The 13,975-nt window shown below is 35.3% G+C and overlaps 1 pseudogene; it reads left to right on the top strand.

Moving 5' to 3' along the window:
* The first annotated feature begins 12,627 nt into the window (after positions 1 to 12,627).
* LOC116556556 lies at positions 12,628 to 13,334 on the top strand (annotated as a pseudogene).
* Positions 13,335 to 13,975: the final 641 nt, after the last annotated feature.

The raw sequence follows: 13,975 nt of genomic DNA, 5'->3' as shown, positions 1-13,975 counted from the left end.
AAATATCTTATGTACCCCATGAATATATGCACCTACTATGTACCAACAAAACTTAAAGAAAAAGCACACAGTATCTGCAAAACGCAACAAAGTGAAATGCAATAAAATGAGATATGCCTATATAATAACATAGAGATCAGGCACTGTTATCTTGGCTTTCACTGATTGTTTTAAGGTTAGTACTAGGACATTAAATAATACTTTTGCAGGTAAAATGGTATAGAATTTATCTGTAGGACGTGGCTACCGTCTTATATGTGAAATTTAGTCTGTTACCTTCTCTTTTCCAACTTTTATTCTTTCTAAATTTGGTAAATTGAGAGAGCACAAAACAATGTAAGGTTGGAATAGCTCAAGATATTTTATAATAATTATAATCAAAATATTAAATGACAAATCCAGACTGGTGTCTTTAAATTGTAAACATGGTTTATTATGAATTTCTACATTTGGAAGAAAATGTGGAAAAGGACATTTTAAAGTCTTTTTTCTCTTCATCCACTAAAACATATGAAATTTAAAAATATTGAAATATTTCTACAAGTCAAATCAAACATGTATAGTTGATGCAAAAGATCATATACATTATTCTTAAATTGAAACATATGCTCTTATTATTAACTATTTGGGGTAACATTTATATTTACTTCTATGCACTAACAAAGGTAGTTGAAATTGAATGTATTTAACCTCTTTCATCTTGTTATGTTATCATCTTTTCTTGGTGGAGGGATTATACTTAATTGCTATATTCCTATAATTATTTCAAGACCATGAGATCTCATGACCTCTTAGCATATTCTGTGTACTTTGTTGAAGAACAACAAATTTATTCTAAAATTGTTGAGATAATATAAGGCTTAACTTTTAGAAATTAGACCCATACTTAATAGTTAGCATAGAATAATTTGGTGATCATGCATTGATAACATAAGGGGTCTTTTAAAATGTGAACAACCACTTCTTGTTTTTACTACTGTTTTTAAGTACAGGTTTTGCTGTTCTGAATTTTTCTAAATCAGGGACTCGCCATTCTTTTAAAAAGAGCACCGGTGTGTTTTATTAAACAGCATGAAAAATTCAATCTGCCCCATGAATAAAGTAATTGCTTAAATTTCTTTCCTATTGTGAGTTTATATTTATTTATTTTTTCTTAATGACAACCATGAAATCAATACCCTAATTACCTTTCCAATACCCTTGCCTCTGAATTTTGTTCCACAAATGTAACTACATGAAATGACCAAAACAACCAGTCAATGAACTGATTACTGTTGAATGCCACACTTCTAGCTACTTGATAATAATTTAATGTCTCTCAAATAAAAAGAAATGTTTTTGGTGTAAAGCATGATTCTTGACCCTACAATTTCCATTCTGTTGCTATATTTACATAGTAAGCTTCCTTTAGGTTACTTTGCGATAATTTAAAAATGAACAAAATTATTGAGAAACCCCAATTAAACTGAGTGTCTAGTAAAAAACTTATTTGGATGTAGTCCCAGATAATGTCCCTGGTAATGGAAGGAAGGAAAATTAAGCAATCTGATTTCCAGTAAATATAATTCGGTCCTGTAAAGTGCTCTCAGCCAAAAATCTTCACTGAATATATGGTAACCCAAGGCTATTGCCAATTGCTCTTGTTAAAAAATGCACATATAGGGGGACTATGGCCTAAATGTGTCCATCAATTTCATTTGTTGGAAACTTAATCTTCAATGCGATAGTATTGAGTGGTGAGACCTTTAAGAAGCGATTAGGCCATGAGGGCTCGGCCCTCATGAATGGATTAATGCCTTTCTTGTGGGAGTGCCTTCCTAACAAAATGAGGAGTTCAGTCTCCTCTTGATCTCTATTCCCCTCTTTTTGTTCTTTGGCTATGGAATAACAGCTAGAAGGCCTTCACCAGATGCAGTCTCTCAATCTTGGACTTCCCAGTCTCCATTAGCATGAGCCAATACATTCATTTATTATAAATTACTCAGTCTATAATACTCTATTATATAGCAGCTCAATACAGACTAAGATAAGGTGTGTGTGTGTGTGTGTGTGTGTGTGTGTGTGTGTGTGTGTAAATGCATAGAAAATTAAATTTCAGGTGAGATACAGATACTCTTAATGGTAGTTATCTTTAGGGAAGGGAACATTCAGTTCATTTAAATAAGATTTCACTACTCAAATTTCATTGTATATTCATGTATTACTTTTAAACAAAATTTTTACCTAATTTGAAAGTAATATATTTAAAATAAAGTTTTTTGTTATAAGAACTATTCTTTTAAAACTGAAGCTTTCATGGGTACTGGGAAAAAGCTATTGAACGGAAGGGTATCTCTATGAGATGTTAAATTGGAATGGGTCAATTATTGTGCTTGAGCCCAGTGACCAGTATATTAACTAGGAGGGAGATTATGTATATAAAAATGCACTGTTCAGAGATTTCTGTAGTCTGCAGTGCCAAATTAAGATGATCTGGAATGTGTGCAGAGCCAGCAAGAGGTTCTCAAGATATTTCTTCTAGTGCCTGTCAATCTATTTTAAAATACTTTCCAGGTTTTGAATCTTCTAATTTGATACAACATGAGAGAAGTTTGTAACTCAAATGGAATAGGTGCCTCAGGGAACAACAAAGATAATAAAGAAAAACAGAAGGAGAAAATGTCAGATGACCAAGATATCAGACTTTCCTGAATATGGGAAATACGCTGTGAACTCCAAATTTCTTTTCAAAGCAACATTTCTCTCTTCGTACCCACTGTTTTATCTCTCTTTTTAATCTCAGAGGAAGATATATCCCCTCTGGCTTCAAATATTACCTTGTCTTGTTCACTCTCCTTTCCTTCCCAAACTCGATCTTGCCTTCTTTTTCAACAACTTTCCTTCTGCATTAAATATGCTCAATTATAAGATCTATCTTATGCATGTTTTAAATATGTCTGTAAATGGCCCCAATGATTGCCTTCCCTGTTACTGGCTTTGGCCTTGAGTGGTCCACTTCCCTGGCTCTAGACCTAGCTATAGTTCTTGTTCTGCTCAATGGAATGATAGAAAATATGATGCAAGCAGACACGTGAAAAGGGCTTTGATACTGGCCTTTGCCTCCTTGCTGATCTTGGGGAACCCTGTGATCACCACTATGTTATCTAACCCCAGGCTAGCCTGCTGAAGGATGAAAGACACATGGCACAGATACCCCCTTTACCTTGCTGACAAACAACTAACCATTAGATATGTGAGTGAGTCCATGGATCATCAACTTACCACAGATTCATTAGTAAACACAGACAACACTGCATGATGCAGAGCTGTGCCGTCCAGCTGAATTCACAGAATAATTGACAAATGATTTGTTAGATAATAAAAGCGTTTACCTTACTGTACCATGATTCTAGCTACTGTTCTAATTATTTTCTTCCATTTATTGTCAAGTATTATATTTCCTAACAAATATTCACTTATCATGCAATAATTGCATAATGATATAAGCTATCTATGTGATAGGGATTATGTTGAACAATTATACAAAGCATAATAAGCAATAACAGACATGGGACTATCTTTATGGAACACAGAAATTAATAGTAAGTAAAATGCATTGGGTGCTTTACATGTACCATCTACTATATAAATCTTATAATATATATTAGCTCATCACAACAACCTTATTATTGACCCATTTTACAGATGAGGAAATTGAGATGTAGATAAATTTAAGAGATTTTCTTAAAGTCACAGTAAGTGGTGGAATTTGCTCTTTCTTCAGACACTGTGCTCTGAACCATTACATTGTATTTTCAGGACAGATATCAAGAAACCTGCTGATTTAGTCTTTCTTAATTCTGCCAGAAACTTCTGCATCAATGAGAAAGCAATTTCACCTTTTTTTTAATCTTTAGGGACCAATATAGCTTCCCTTTACTCTAATACAAAATAGTCTTTAACCTGACACTAATCACTCTTTGCACGTTGTTTAATGCCTTGTCCTTCAGTATCTATCCTCCTCTATGCAGAACATGAATTCTTGAAGTTCGTTGTTTTCTTCTTTGCAAAATCAAGTAGCAATATTAAGCTCATTTATTTTGAATTATCTGGCTTATTTGAACATAATTGATAATTCCTTTATATTTAATTATCTCTTTACCTTTAAAAAATACAGTCCTTACTTCTCAACTTTTTAGTTTTCAAATTGAGCTCCATGTAAGCAAAATTTATAGATTGATTATACTTGTTGGAGGCAAATGTGCATTTAGGGCAGTATATATTTTAATCAGATTCTCAAAGGGTCTGTCACCTAAGATAGGTCCATGCATTCACTGATGTAAATTTACCAAGAATGTTCTATATGCCAGGCCCTATTCTAGGCACTGGGGAGTGAGCAATAATCAAAACAGATAACATCTTTGACCTCATGGAGATTGGCTCTAATTGAGGAGGTAGAAAATAAAAGCATAAGCAAGTATATATCATATTATCTGATAGGAAAAAATGCTATGGGTCAGGCGTGGTGGCACACGCCTACAAACCCAGCACTTTGGGAGGCCGAGGAGGGCGGATCATGAGGTCAGGAGTTCAAGGCTAGTCTGGCCAATATGGTGAAATTCCATCTCTACTGAAAATACAAAAATTAGCCGGGCATAGTGGGATGCACCTGTAGTCCCAGCTACTCGGGAGGCTAAGGCAGGAAAATTACTTGAATCTGGGAGGTGGAGATTGCAGTGAGCCAAGATTGCACCACTGCACTCCAGCCTGAGTGATGAAGTGAGACTCCGTCTCAAAAAAAAAAAAAAAAAAAGGAAAAAAAGAAAAAGAAAAAAGTGCTATGGAGCAAAATAAAGCAAAGTAAAAAAGATTGAGAATGAAAGAACAAATCCGTATTTTAGATGGGACCGTAAGGCAGTATTTCATGGGGATGATTATTTAAACAGAAGCCTTAATGAAATGAGAAAGTAAGCCACAAAGATATCCTGGGAATGTGCGTTTCTGGAAGGGATGATGAGGGTCATCACCTAAGGTAGGAACATGCTCTGTGTCTTCATGCAACACCCATGAGTCATCATGTCTGATCTGAGCGAATGAGAGGCGAGTATTGGGAGACCAGGTTAAAGTACCCAGAGACCAGGTTAGGCTTTTGGGAGCATCAAGACAATTTTTTTTCCCTTCTCTGATTCTCAATACAGAAACATTGTCAGTCTATTTTAGTGGGATGAGATTGGGCTTTATAGTACACATGTCTGAGCAACTGTTGATGAGATCTTGAGTAAATTATTGGTTCCAATTGTGGAACATTTAGAAAATTACTTTGTCTTTTTGAGTTCCAATTATCTAATTCTTACAATTGGGATTAAATTGCCTAGCTAATAGGACTATTATGATGTTTTAAGGTAACATAGCATATGAATGCACCCACCTCAGTGCTGGCACAAAGCATGCTTAGTAATTGTTCATTTTCACACTTCTTTACATACCTTCACTAAGAGGCTATTGAGGAAATTGACTTCAATTACCATCTCGTTGGATTGACTCTCAGATCTGGATCTCAGGTTCTACCACCCACTTTAAACACACATGTATGTATATGTCCAAACTCATTAAATTACATATATTAAATAAGTACAATTATATTTATTTATACTGCAACAAAGCTGTTTTCAAAATGTGTCTTCTTTTGTCAGTTTCATATGCCTGCTTACATGTTCCAATAACATCTCAAACTAAAAATCATTCATCACCTTTTCACTAAAACAGGGATGAAAATCTCAAATTGCTTAAAGGCAGCATAAATAGATAAAAATACGTGATCTGCTGGAAGTTGCTCCTTGTGAATTCCCTGATCACTCTGTGACCATGCAGACCTTCACTATATATATGGGTGTAGCACTCAGCAGCAGGCTCAAGGGAACCCCCAAGGTAGTTTTCCAGAGCTCTTTCTCTGTGTAGCGCCCTTCTTTTTGCTACTCTGTTTCAAAATCTTAGCCTCCCCAAATTCCTCCTCAACTCAGAGAAACCACATGCTCTGCTTTTGTTCTTCCTCTAAGCACCAAATTTCAGAAATTGACTCATGACAGAAAGATGAGGTCATCCCAGGGCTCACTTCATTAGTTTTCCTGTTCTTGGGGATCTCCCTAATACACTGTCTGTTGTCCAGTGTCTGAAAGCTGCTGTTTCATATATTTTGTCCATTAGGAAGTCAATTTATTCCCAATAACTGTGTCAAGGACAGAAGTCCATTGCTACTAATTTAATAGAACACCCTGGCAATATATACAACATTGAAATATTTTACACATAGATTTCTTGCATGGTTCTCAAAAGAACAATTTTGTGTTTGGGGGTAGGACCTCAGAAAGAGCAGTTTGCTCTATCCTCAGGCCACCCTTGCAGAGATTATACATTCTATTCTGACAAATCTGCTTGTTTGCCCCTTATGCCCCTGTCTGTCCTTCCAGCACAGGGATATACAAAAGGCGCATAAAGGTATTTAAAAAAAAAAGTTTCCACTTGTTTGTCTCTCCTTTTTCTTTTCTTTCCTATCTTTCTTCAAGACTATGAATAAGTATGCACCACTATATGACATTTTTCACCCTTGGAATTTAATGTTATTTATTTTTCATTCATTTCCTTGTATTTCTTATAGTATAATTACTAAATTAAGGCTATTCTTTTGTGAAGGTGGATAATGCTTATTCAAGTCTTCCTATAATTTTGAATGGTAAGTTTGATTTTTAAAAAATCCTATACAATTTTAGTCACCCACCTTTACCAAGAATGCAACTCCTATGTATGAACATTTTGCAGGCTTAGATAAGAAAGCATGGGTGTTAGAGTCCGTGTTTTATATTCACAATGTCAAGTTGCCTACATCTTTAGAATTGGTTTATTCTCTTCACATTGCTGCATATAGTCCAATGCTTGACAAATATGCTTCCAAAGCTTATTTCTCATATTACTTTGTAGGTCTTAAATCAGTTCTACCGGTCTGTGAAAAGGAAAAGAATTGTGCCTGCAATAGACTTAGGTGGTGATTTTCACATTGTTCACAGACTGCTGATACTACAGTTCTTTCAAATTCCACATCAAGACACAGTCATCATGAACAATAGCTCCGAAGAAGCCTCTTTACTGCTAATGCAATTGTTAAATGTATTGTTTTGAAAATGAAAACTTACAATTTTCACAAAGTTCTCCAATCTGCACTCATGCCACTTTTGAATTGCATAAAATAACAAAAAAATGATAGCCTGAGAAGTTTTTTGTGAAGTCGTTATTTTCCTTTCTAGAATGCAATATATGTATTTTTTTATTCACACTTTAGTGCTTCATTCAAAACACAGAGAAAATTGTACAATAGTTCTCACTCAAAATGAGATTTCTTACAATTGAGTAATATCTCTCCTTCTCAGCATGAAGTTAATTTATGTAATTTGTTACACTTTAAGATAAAAGAATGTCTGCACATATCTACCATATCCACACTCTTTTTAAAAACAAAATTTTAATCATAGTTAGGACAATGTCCAATCACTTTGATTTCACAGGGATACGAATGCTTTCACTGTAGTCCTGTGAGCACAGACAGTGGCTTCCTGCAGTGCAGCTCAGACAAGGGACAGCAGTCCTGTCCTTTTTATCCTTAGAAATTTTCAGAGACTTTTAAAGTGTAGTTTACAGACATATAAAGGAGAGAAAGGAAATAAAGTCAAGTAATACACCTAATGCTTTCACTTTTTTTTTTTCTGTAATCTGTATAGAAGCCTTGGACCAAGGGAAATTATTTCTTTCTGTTTTGCTGAAATAATCCTAAAAGGTGATATTTTACTAGATTAAATAAGAAAATACATATTGTTTAAAGCTATTCATAAAACCCTTTCAACAACCACAATGGCATACCTCATCCAGACAAACATGATTTTCTATTTCTTGTAAGACTAAATATTATAGATGTATTTGAAATTTTCTTATGAACATTTGAACAACCAGCCTTTATTTTTATAAATTTATTTACCATTGTTTATAATTTAACAATTTAATATTTTTAAAAGAAAATAATGTATCTCATCTATCAGGTCTCTCATACACATCTTTAGTATTTTGTTTTCTGTTCTATTTTCTGTAATCTCCTGGAAAGATTTTAAAAACTAAGACATGACACTACTTTAACTTGAAAACTCAAATTTGAAATTTTTAATTTTTTTAGGGACAGCGCATTAGTCTGTACTCATGTTGTTAATAAAGACATACCTGAGACTTGGTAATTTATGAAGGAAAGAGGTTTAATTGACTAACAATTCCATTTGGCTGGGAAAGCCTCACAATTCTGACAGAAAGTGAATAAGAAGCAATGTCACGTCTTACATGGCAGCAGGCAAGAGAGTGTGTGCAGGAGATCTCCCCTTTATAAAACCATTAGATCTTGTGAGACTTATTCACTATCACGAGAACAGCATGGGAAAGAGCCACCCCTCATGATTCAGTTACCTACCACCAGGTCCCTCCCACAACAGGTGGGAACTGTGGGAGCTACAATTCAAGATGAGGTTTGGGAGAGGACACAGCCAAACCACATCAGACAGAGTCTCACTCTGTTCACCAGGTTGGAGTGCAGTAGTGCAATCATGGCTCACTGCAGCCTTGAACTCTTGGGCTCAAGGATCCTCCCAGCTCAGCATCCCAAGTACTGATAAGGTACTACAGGCACACAACACCATGCCTGGCTAACTTTTTAAAAAATTATTTTTTGTAGAGATGGGGATCTCACTATGTTGCCCAAGGTGGTCTCTAACTCCTGGCCTTGAGTGATCCTCCTGCTTCGACTTACCAAAGCACTGGAATTACAGGTGTGAGCCATCATGCCCAACACAAACAACATCAACCTCCCAAATGACCACTTTTTAAAATAATGTGATTTAAAAACAACAACAACAACAACTGCATTTATCAGTGCAGTGCCTGACAAATATGCTTTTGTCTCGTGCCATTCATTCATATTTTTACTCTGCCTGAAAAAACTCTTGAATGTTATTTATTCACAGATTTATTTCTGCACCCCTGAAATAATATGGTGCTTATGATACTATATTATAGGTAATTGTTTGGGTGTTTTTCTTCTAAATAACGAACTTAGGGACAATGTCTTACTAGACGCTGTAAACAGATCCTGAATCACAGGACCTTCGACACAATAAAGCATTCCCAAGCATTTGTTAAATAAATGGATATTTCCTAATGATATCTGCACACAATTCTTGCTGCCTTTTTAATGAATTATCCCATCTCTCTTAAGATAAGAAAAAAGCCCCATTCCTTCCTACCAATCTTAGAAATTCTGTGATTCTTTTGAAGTTTTCTTTGAAAAGTCCTTGCTAATATTTTTCCTGTAAAGAGAAACGACAACAAGAAAAGATGTCACTTTTCTGGAACATTGAAAACAATGAAGGACTGATTTAACTATAGTTTCCTACTTTAGTCTCATACTGTAGCTTTCTATAAGCTGAGAAGCTACAAAAAAAAATGCAAGAGAGAAACTGTATGAGACCTGATATTTAAAACCCTTTTCTAAGGAAGATGCATCATTATTACTCACATCACAGGAGTATTAATCATATTACTCAGAGGAGTCACGAAGTCTAAGTAATTATCTTGAAAGCCACTGCCAGCTATAGGAAAATATATTACCGAGGAAGTTACATTCAATTCTAAGTTAGGAAGCTATGGCAGTAATACTCACCCACTCCCATCTTCCCACACGTCTCCCACTCTCTTCACTCTACCTTTTAACTCCACAGTGGAAACCAGAAGTAGTCCAGTGGAAAGTAGGTTTTTGAAAGCAGCTACCAAAAATTAACACACCCTCAATGCTATCTACCAAAAAAAAAAAAAAAGACTCACCATTTCCCATCAACTTTGAGTTCAGTGTATTTGGGTTCTCAAGAGACACAGAACCAATAGAACGCATATATAGAGAAAAAAATATTTTAAGAAATTGGCTCACACGATTGTGGATGCTGGCAAGTCCAAAATCTGCAGGGAAAGCCACAAAAATAAAGACCTAGAGAAACGTTGATGTTGCAGTTCAAGTTCAAAGGCTGCCTACGGATAGAATTCTCTACCTTTTATTCTATTCTAGACTTCAGCTGATTGAAAGAAGCCCACTCACATTATGGAGGGCAATCTGCTTTACCCGAAGTCCACCAATTTCAATGTTAATCTCATCCAAAAAACATCTCCAAAATGTCCAGAATAATGTTTGACCAACTTTCTGGTCACTGTGGCCTACCTAGCAAAATTAACCATCACACCACCTAATATTTATTGTGTCTTTAACCTCTGACTCTTCTCCTCTCCAAGTATGTGCATACTCCTGGCATGCTGAAATCACAGGCTGACATGCAGCTAGTCTAAGCAGATCCACAAGATATTTGATTTGCAAGACTATACTAATCTGGCCTGACACCTCTGGCTTTGCAGTTTATAATTCTGTTCCCTTGTTCTACTTACAAAATGAAATTCTATGTTGGTTCAGACCCCTACCTTCTACCTGTAATAAAAAAATAGAATAATGAATTATACAAAAAAATATTGAAGGACAAAATCATTGGATTAGATCAACTCTAAGATTCCTCAAAGACCTAAAATTCTGTGAGGAAGATAGAAAATATAAAGCTAGACTTGTCTTTCTCCAAAATCTGTGTTTGGAGATATTAGTTCTTCTGGTAGTACTTGAAAATTGATGGTGTTTGAGGAAGTGGGGCAGTGGGGAGGTAGAGATGGGGAGAAGGCAAAAACAAAGTCAAAATAGATATTTCCAGGGATTTGGAGGCAAGGAGGGAGGTTGGAAGGTCAGAATACAGGGGACTTTTAGGTCAGTGAAACTGTTTTTTATGATACTCTAATGTCTGATATATTATGCATTAGTCAAAACCCATAGGATTGTATGTATCACACAGCAAACTCTAATATAACCTATGGACCAAAGTTTATTATAATGTGTTAATACTGGTTCATCAAGTGTAAGAAATATACCACATTAATACAAGATATTAATAGTAGAAGAAACTGTGGAAGGAGGGAAGAGGGTGTATATGGGAACCTTATGGGAACCTTCTGTATTTTGCTAAGTTTTTCTGTCAACCAAAATCTGCTCTAAAAAGTGAAATATAAAATTTAAAAAAATTAGGAATTATTTAAATGATCTGAGGCAGAGAAATACTTGAATGATATATAGCTATAAGATGGAATATTGTGCAATAATACCAAAATACTCTTTGTGAGAAAAAAAAATCATCCTCAGCCTAATCCTGAAAGAATGCATTCAGGAAGAAGGGACAATATCCAGAACTAACTTCTCTTTAAGGAGATCTACTCACTCAAAAGAGAAAATAGTCTCAGAAAGAGCTAAGGAAATGATTCTTGTCATTGTCCAATTAGATATGAGCTTGTGCCAGGTTAGTGTCAGTGAATTAAAAAGAATTGAACAGATCCAAATATTGTGAAAGTAGAATGGACCAGAACTGATGATAAATTAGATTTAATAGAAATCTGTCAGTTTATCTATTGATAAATATAGATAGATAGATAGATAGATAGATAGATAGATAGATAACCAAGAAAGTAAGGGATGTAAACTGAAGTTATTCCCATCTCAATTCCTGAAAGAGAGGTTGGAAATCAACAGTTCTAATTTAACAGCATAATTGTGAGCTGCCTATGAGGCTCTGATGTAGGAATTTCAAATATACTTACAAAATCATATAAAAAGTGGCCTGAACTAGAGATAGAAATTCCAGGATGGGTGCAGTGGCTCACACCTGTAATGCCAACATTTTGAGAGGATGAGTTGGGAGGATTGCTTGAGCCCAGGAGTTCAAGACCAGCCTGGGCAATATCGGGAGATTCCGTAACTACAAAAAAAAAAAATTAAAAATTAGCCAGATGCGGTAGTGGTGCATATCTGTAGTCTCAGCTACTCAGGAGGATGAGGTGGGAGAATCACTTGACTCTGGCAAATTAAGGCTGAAGTGAGCCATGATCACACCACTGCACTCCAGACTGGGTGACAGAGAGAAACTCTGTCTCAAAAGAAAAAAAAAAAGGAAAGAAAAAGAAAAAATATATAAAATCTAGAGAAATCATAGAAGTGGATGAGAATACCTACAAAGACAGTGAAATGATGACAAGAGATACAATAAAGTCATTTTTTTTTTCTGAGGGGCAGAGAAGTAAAAGGAAACTAGGAATGAGTGACAAAGTAAGATGAAGACCTCAAAAGTGTGGTGTCGTAGGAAACTAAGAGTATTTCAAAGAAGGAGCTGTCATGCCAAATGTTACATGGAGGTCTGATAAAAGAGTGGTGTAGTGGACTATTTATGAGTCCTGGTTCTAGAATTTGGCTTCTGTATCAACTGTACTCACTAGTCACGGGAACTTAAGAAAATAATTTATCCTCATTGTACCTCAGATTCTATATTTGTAAAATTAGACGAGAATATGACTTACTCCTTAGGCTTCTTGGAGAAATTAAATACAACACTTACAAAGGTCAGGGCAGTGAGTCCTACCTGATGTCAGAAGGCCACAGAGTCCTTTGCCTTTTGCAGATGGAAGAGTAAGATAGCCACCCAAGAAAACACAATGAAAGACACTGATCTCAAGAGACTATTGTATAATCATCTTTTATGCATATTTTCAATTAGCCTAATCATCTTCATTCCATCATTCTTTTTGGAGAATTTCTCAGTATTGGAAGCACACTTAATATGGTTGTACATCTGTTATGATTTTCTAACTGCTGTATTATATTTAGTAACAAAACCAAATGCATCCTCTAAAAGAAGTTTGTCATCACCCAAGGTGACCAGATTTTTGGAATGCTGGATCTAATTTCTTATGTCTTGTTTCATGTAATTCATGTAATTTTTGTTCTATATGGAGCACCACCATTAGAGTTGAAGATGGAAAGATTTTTATTTGTGGTTATTTTGTCTGCTTTTACTACTCTACCAAGTTTATTTTGCTTAGGACCAAATCTCAAAGCGTGGATAAGAGTTTGCACTGAAAAAGGAGTTATATTCACTTGGGAGAGTGTCCAGAACACTACAATTTATAGTTTTTTTGGAGCATATCTTGGAGTACTTTCTATACCACAGGATTGGAAAAGACCATGGCAGACAAGGAAACTAACACCTAGAGGATATGTAACATTCTCAAGGTCACTGAGCTTGTACATATAGCCCATCTTCGCCTGTATGCTTGGAGCAAACTTTGGCAACATGGCTGGCCTTGTTATTTCACCACTCTGGATACACTGGAGTAAAAAACAACTTATGTATAAGAATTAACTGGAACAAAGGTAGAAGATATTTCTTTGTGCAGATACCATAAAGACTATGGAGAAATATATATAGTCAAAGCCAAGCAGTTCCACTTATAGCATTTTTTAAATGTTATAATTGAAAAAAATAACTTAAAGATGTATTTACAACATAATATAATTGTAGCTTTTTAAACTATGAAACCCATTAAGAAATTGTACTTTCTTGTTTAAATAAAGTATCAATAATAGGAAAAAAATGCAACACCTAAATTGTATAGAATTATACCTGGTAAACACTATGCAATCAATAAACATTACCTATTAACATCACAAAAAGTATTTTAAAAAATTGTCAATATGGAGACAGACATAATAAAAGCAAGGTTAGCAGAAGAGTAGAGGCAGAGCGCAGGCCGGAGTGAGTTAAAGGGTAATTACTCTATTGATAAAAGTGTTCCCATATCTTTTGAACAGATTCAGTGACAAGAAGACACTCATTGCAACCAGAAGCCACAGTTCAATTGTATATACTTATACATGTAGCAACAGCCTGGTCCCCATGCTTATCATCCCATTGATGACTACAGTTGGATTTTCAGTTTTTCGCTGGTCTTCTCAAATCTAATTGTGAGAGGGTTCCTCTCTGCTGAGCCAGAATCTGTCTTC

This window comes from Sapajus apella, unplaced genomic scaffold (assembly GCF_009761245.1).
Source record: "Sapajus apella isolate SASKATOON/1434 unplaced genomic scaffold, GSC_monkey_1.0 scaffold17, whole genome shotgun sequence".
In the NCBI taxonomy this organism is placed as follows: domain Eukaryota; kingdom Metazoa; phylum Chordata; class Mammalia; order Primates; family Cebidae; genus Sapajus; species Sapajus apella.
Note: the sequence above shows the minus strand (reverse complement) of the source record. Positions and strands in the feature narration are given on the sequence as shown.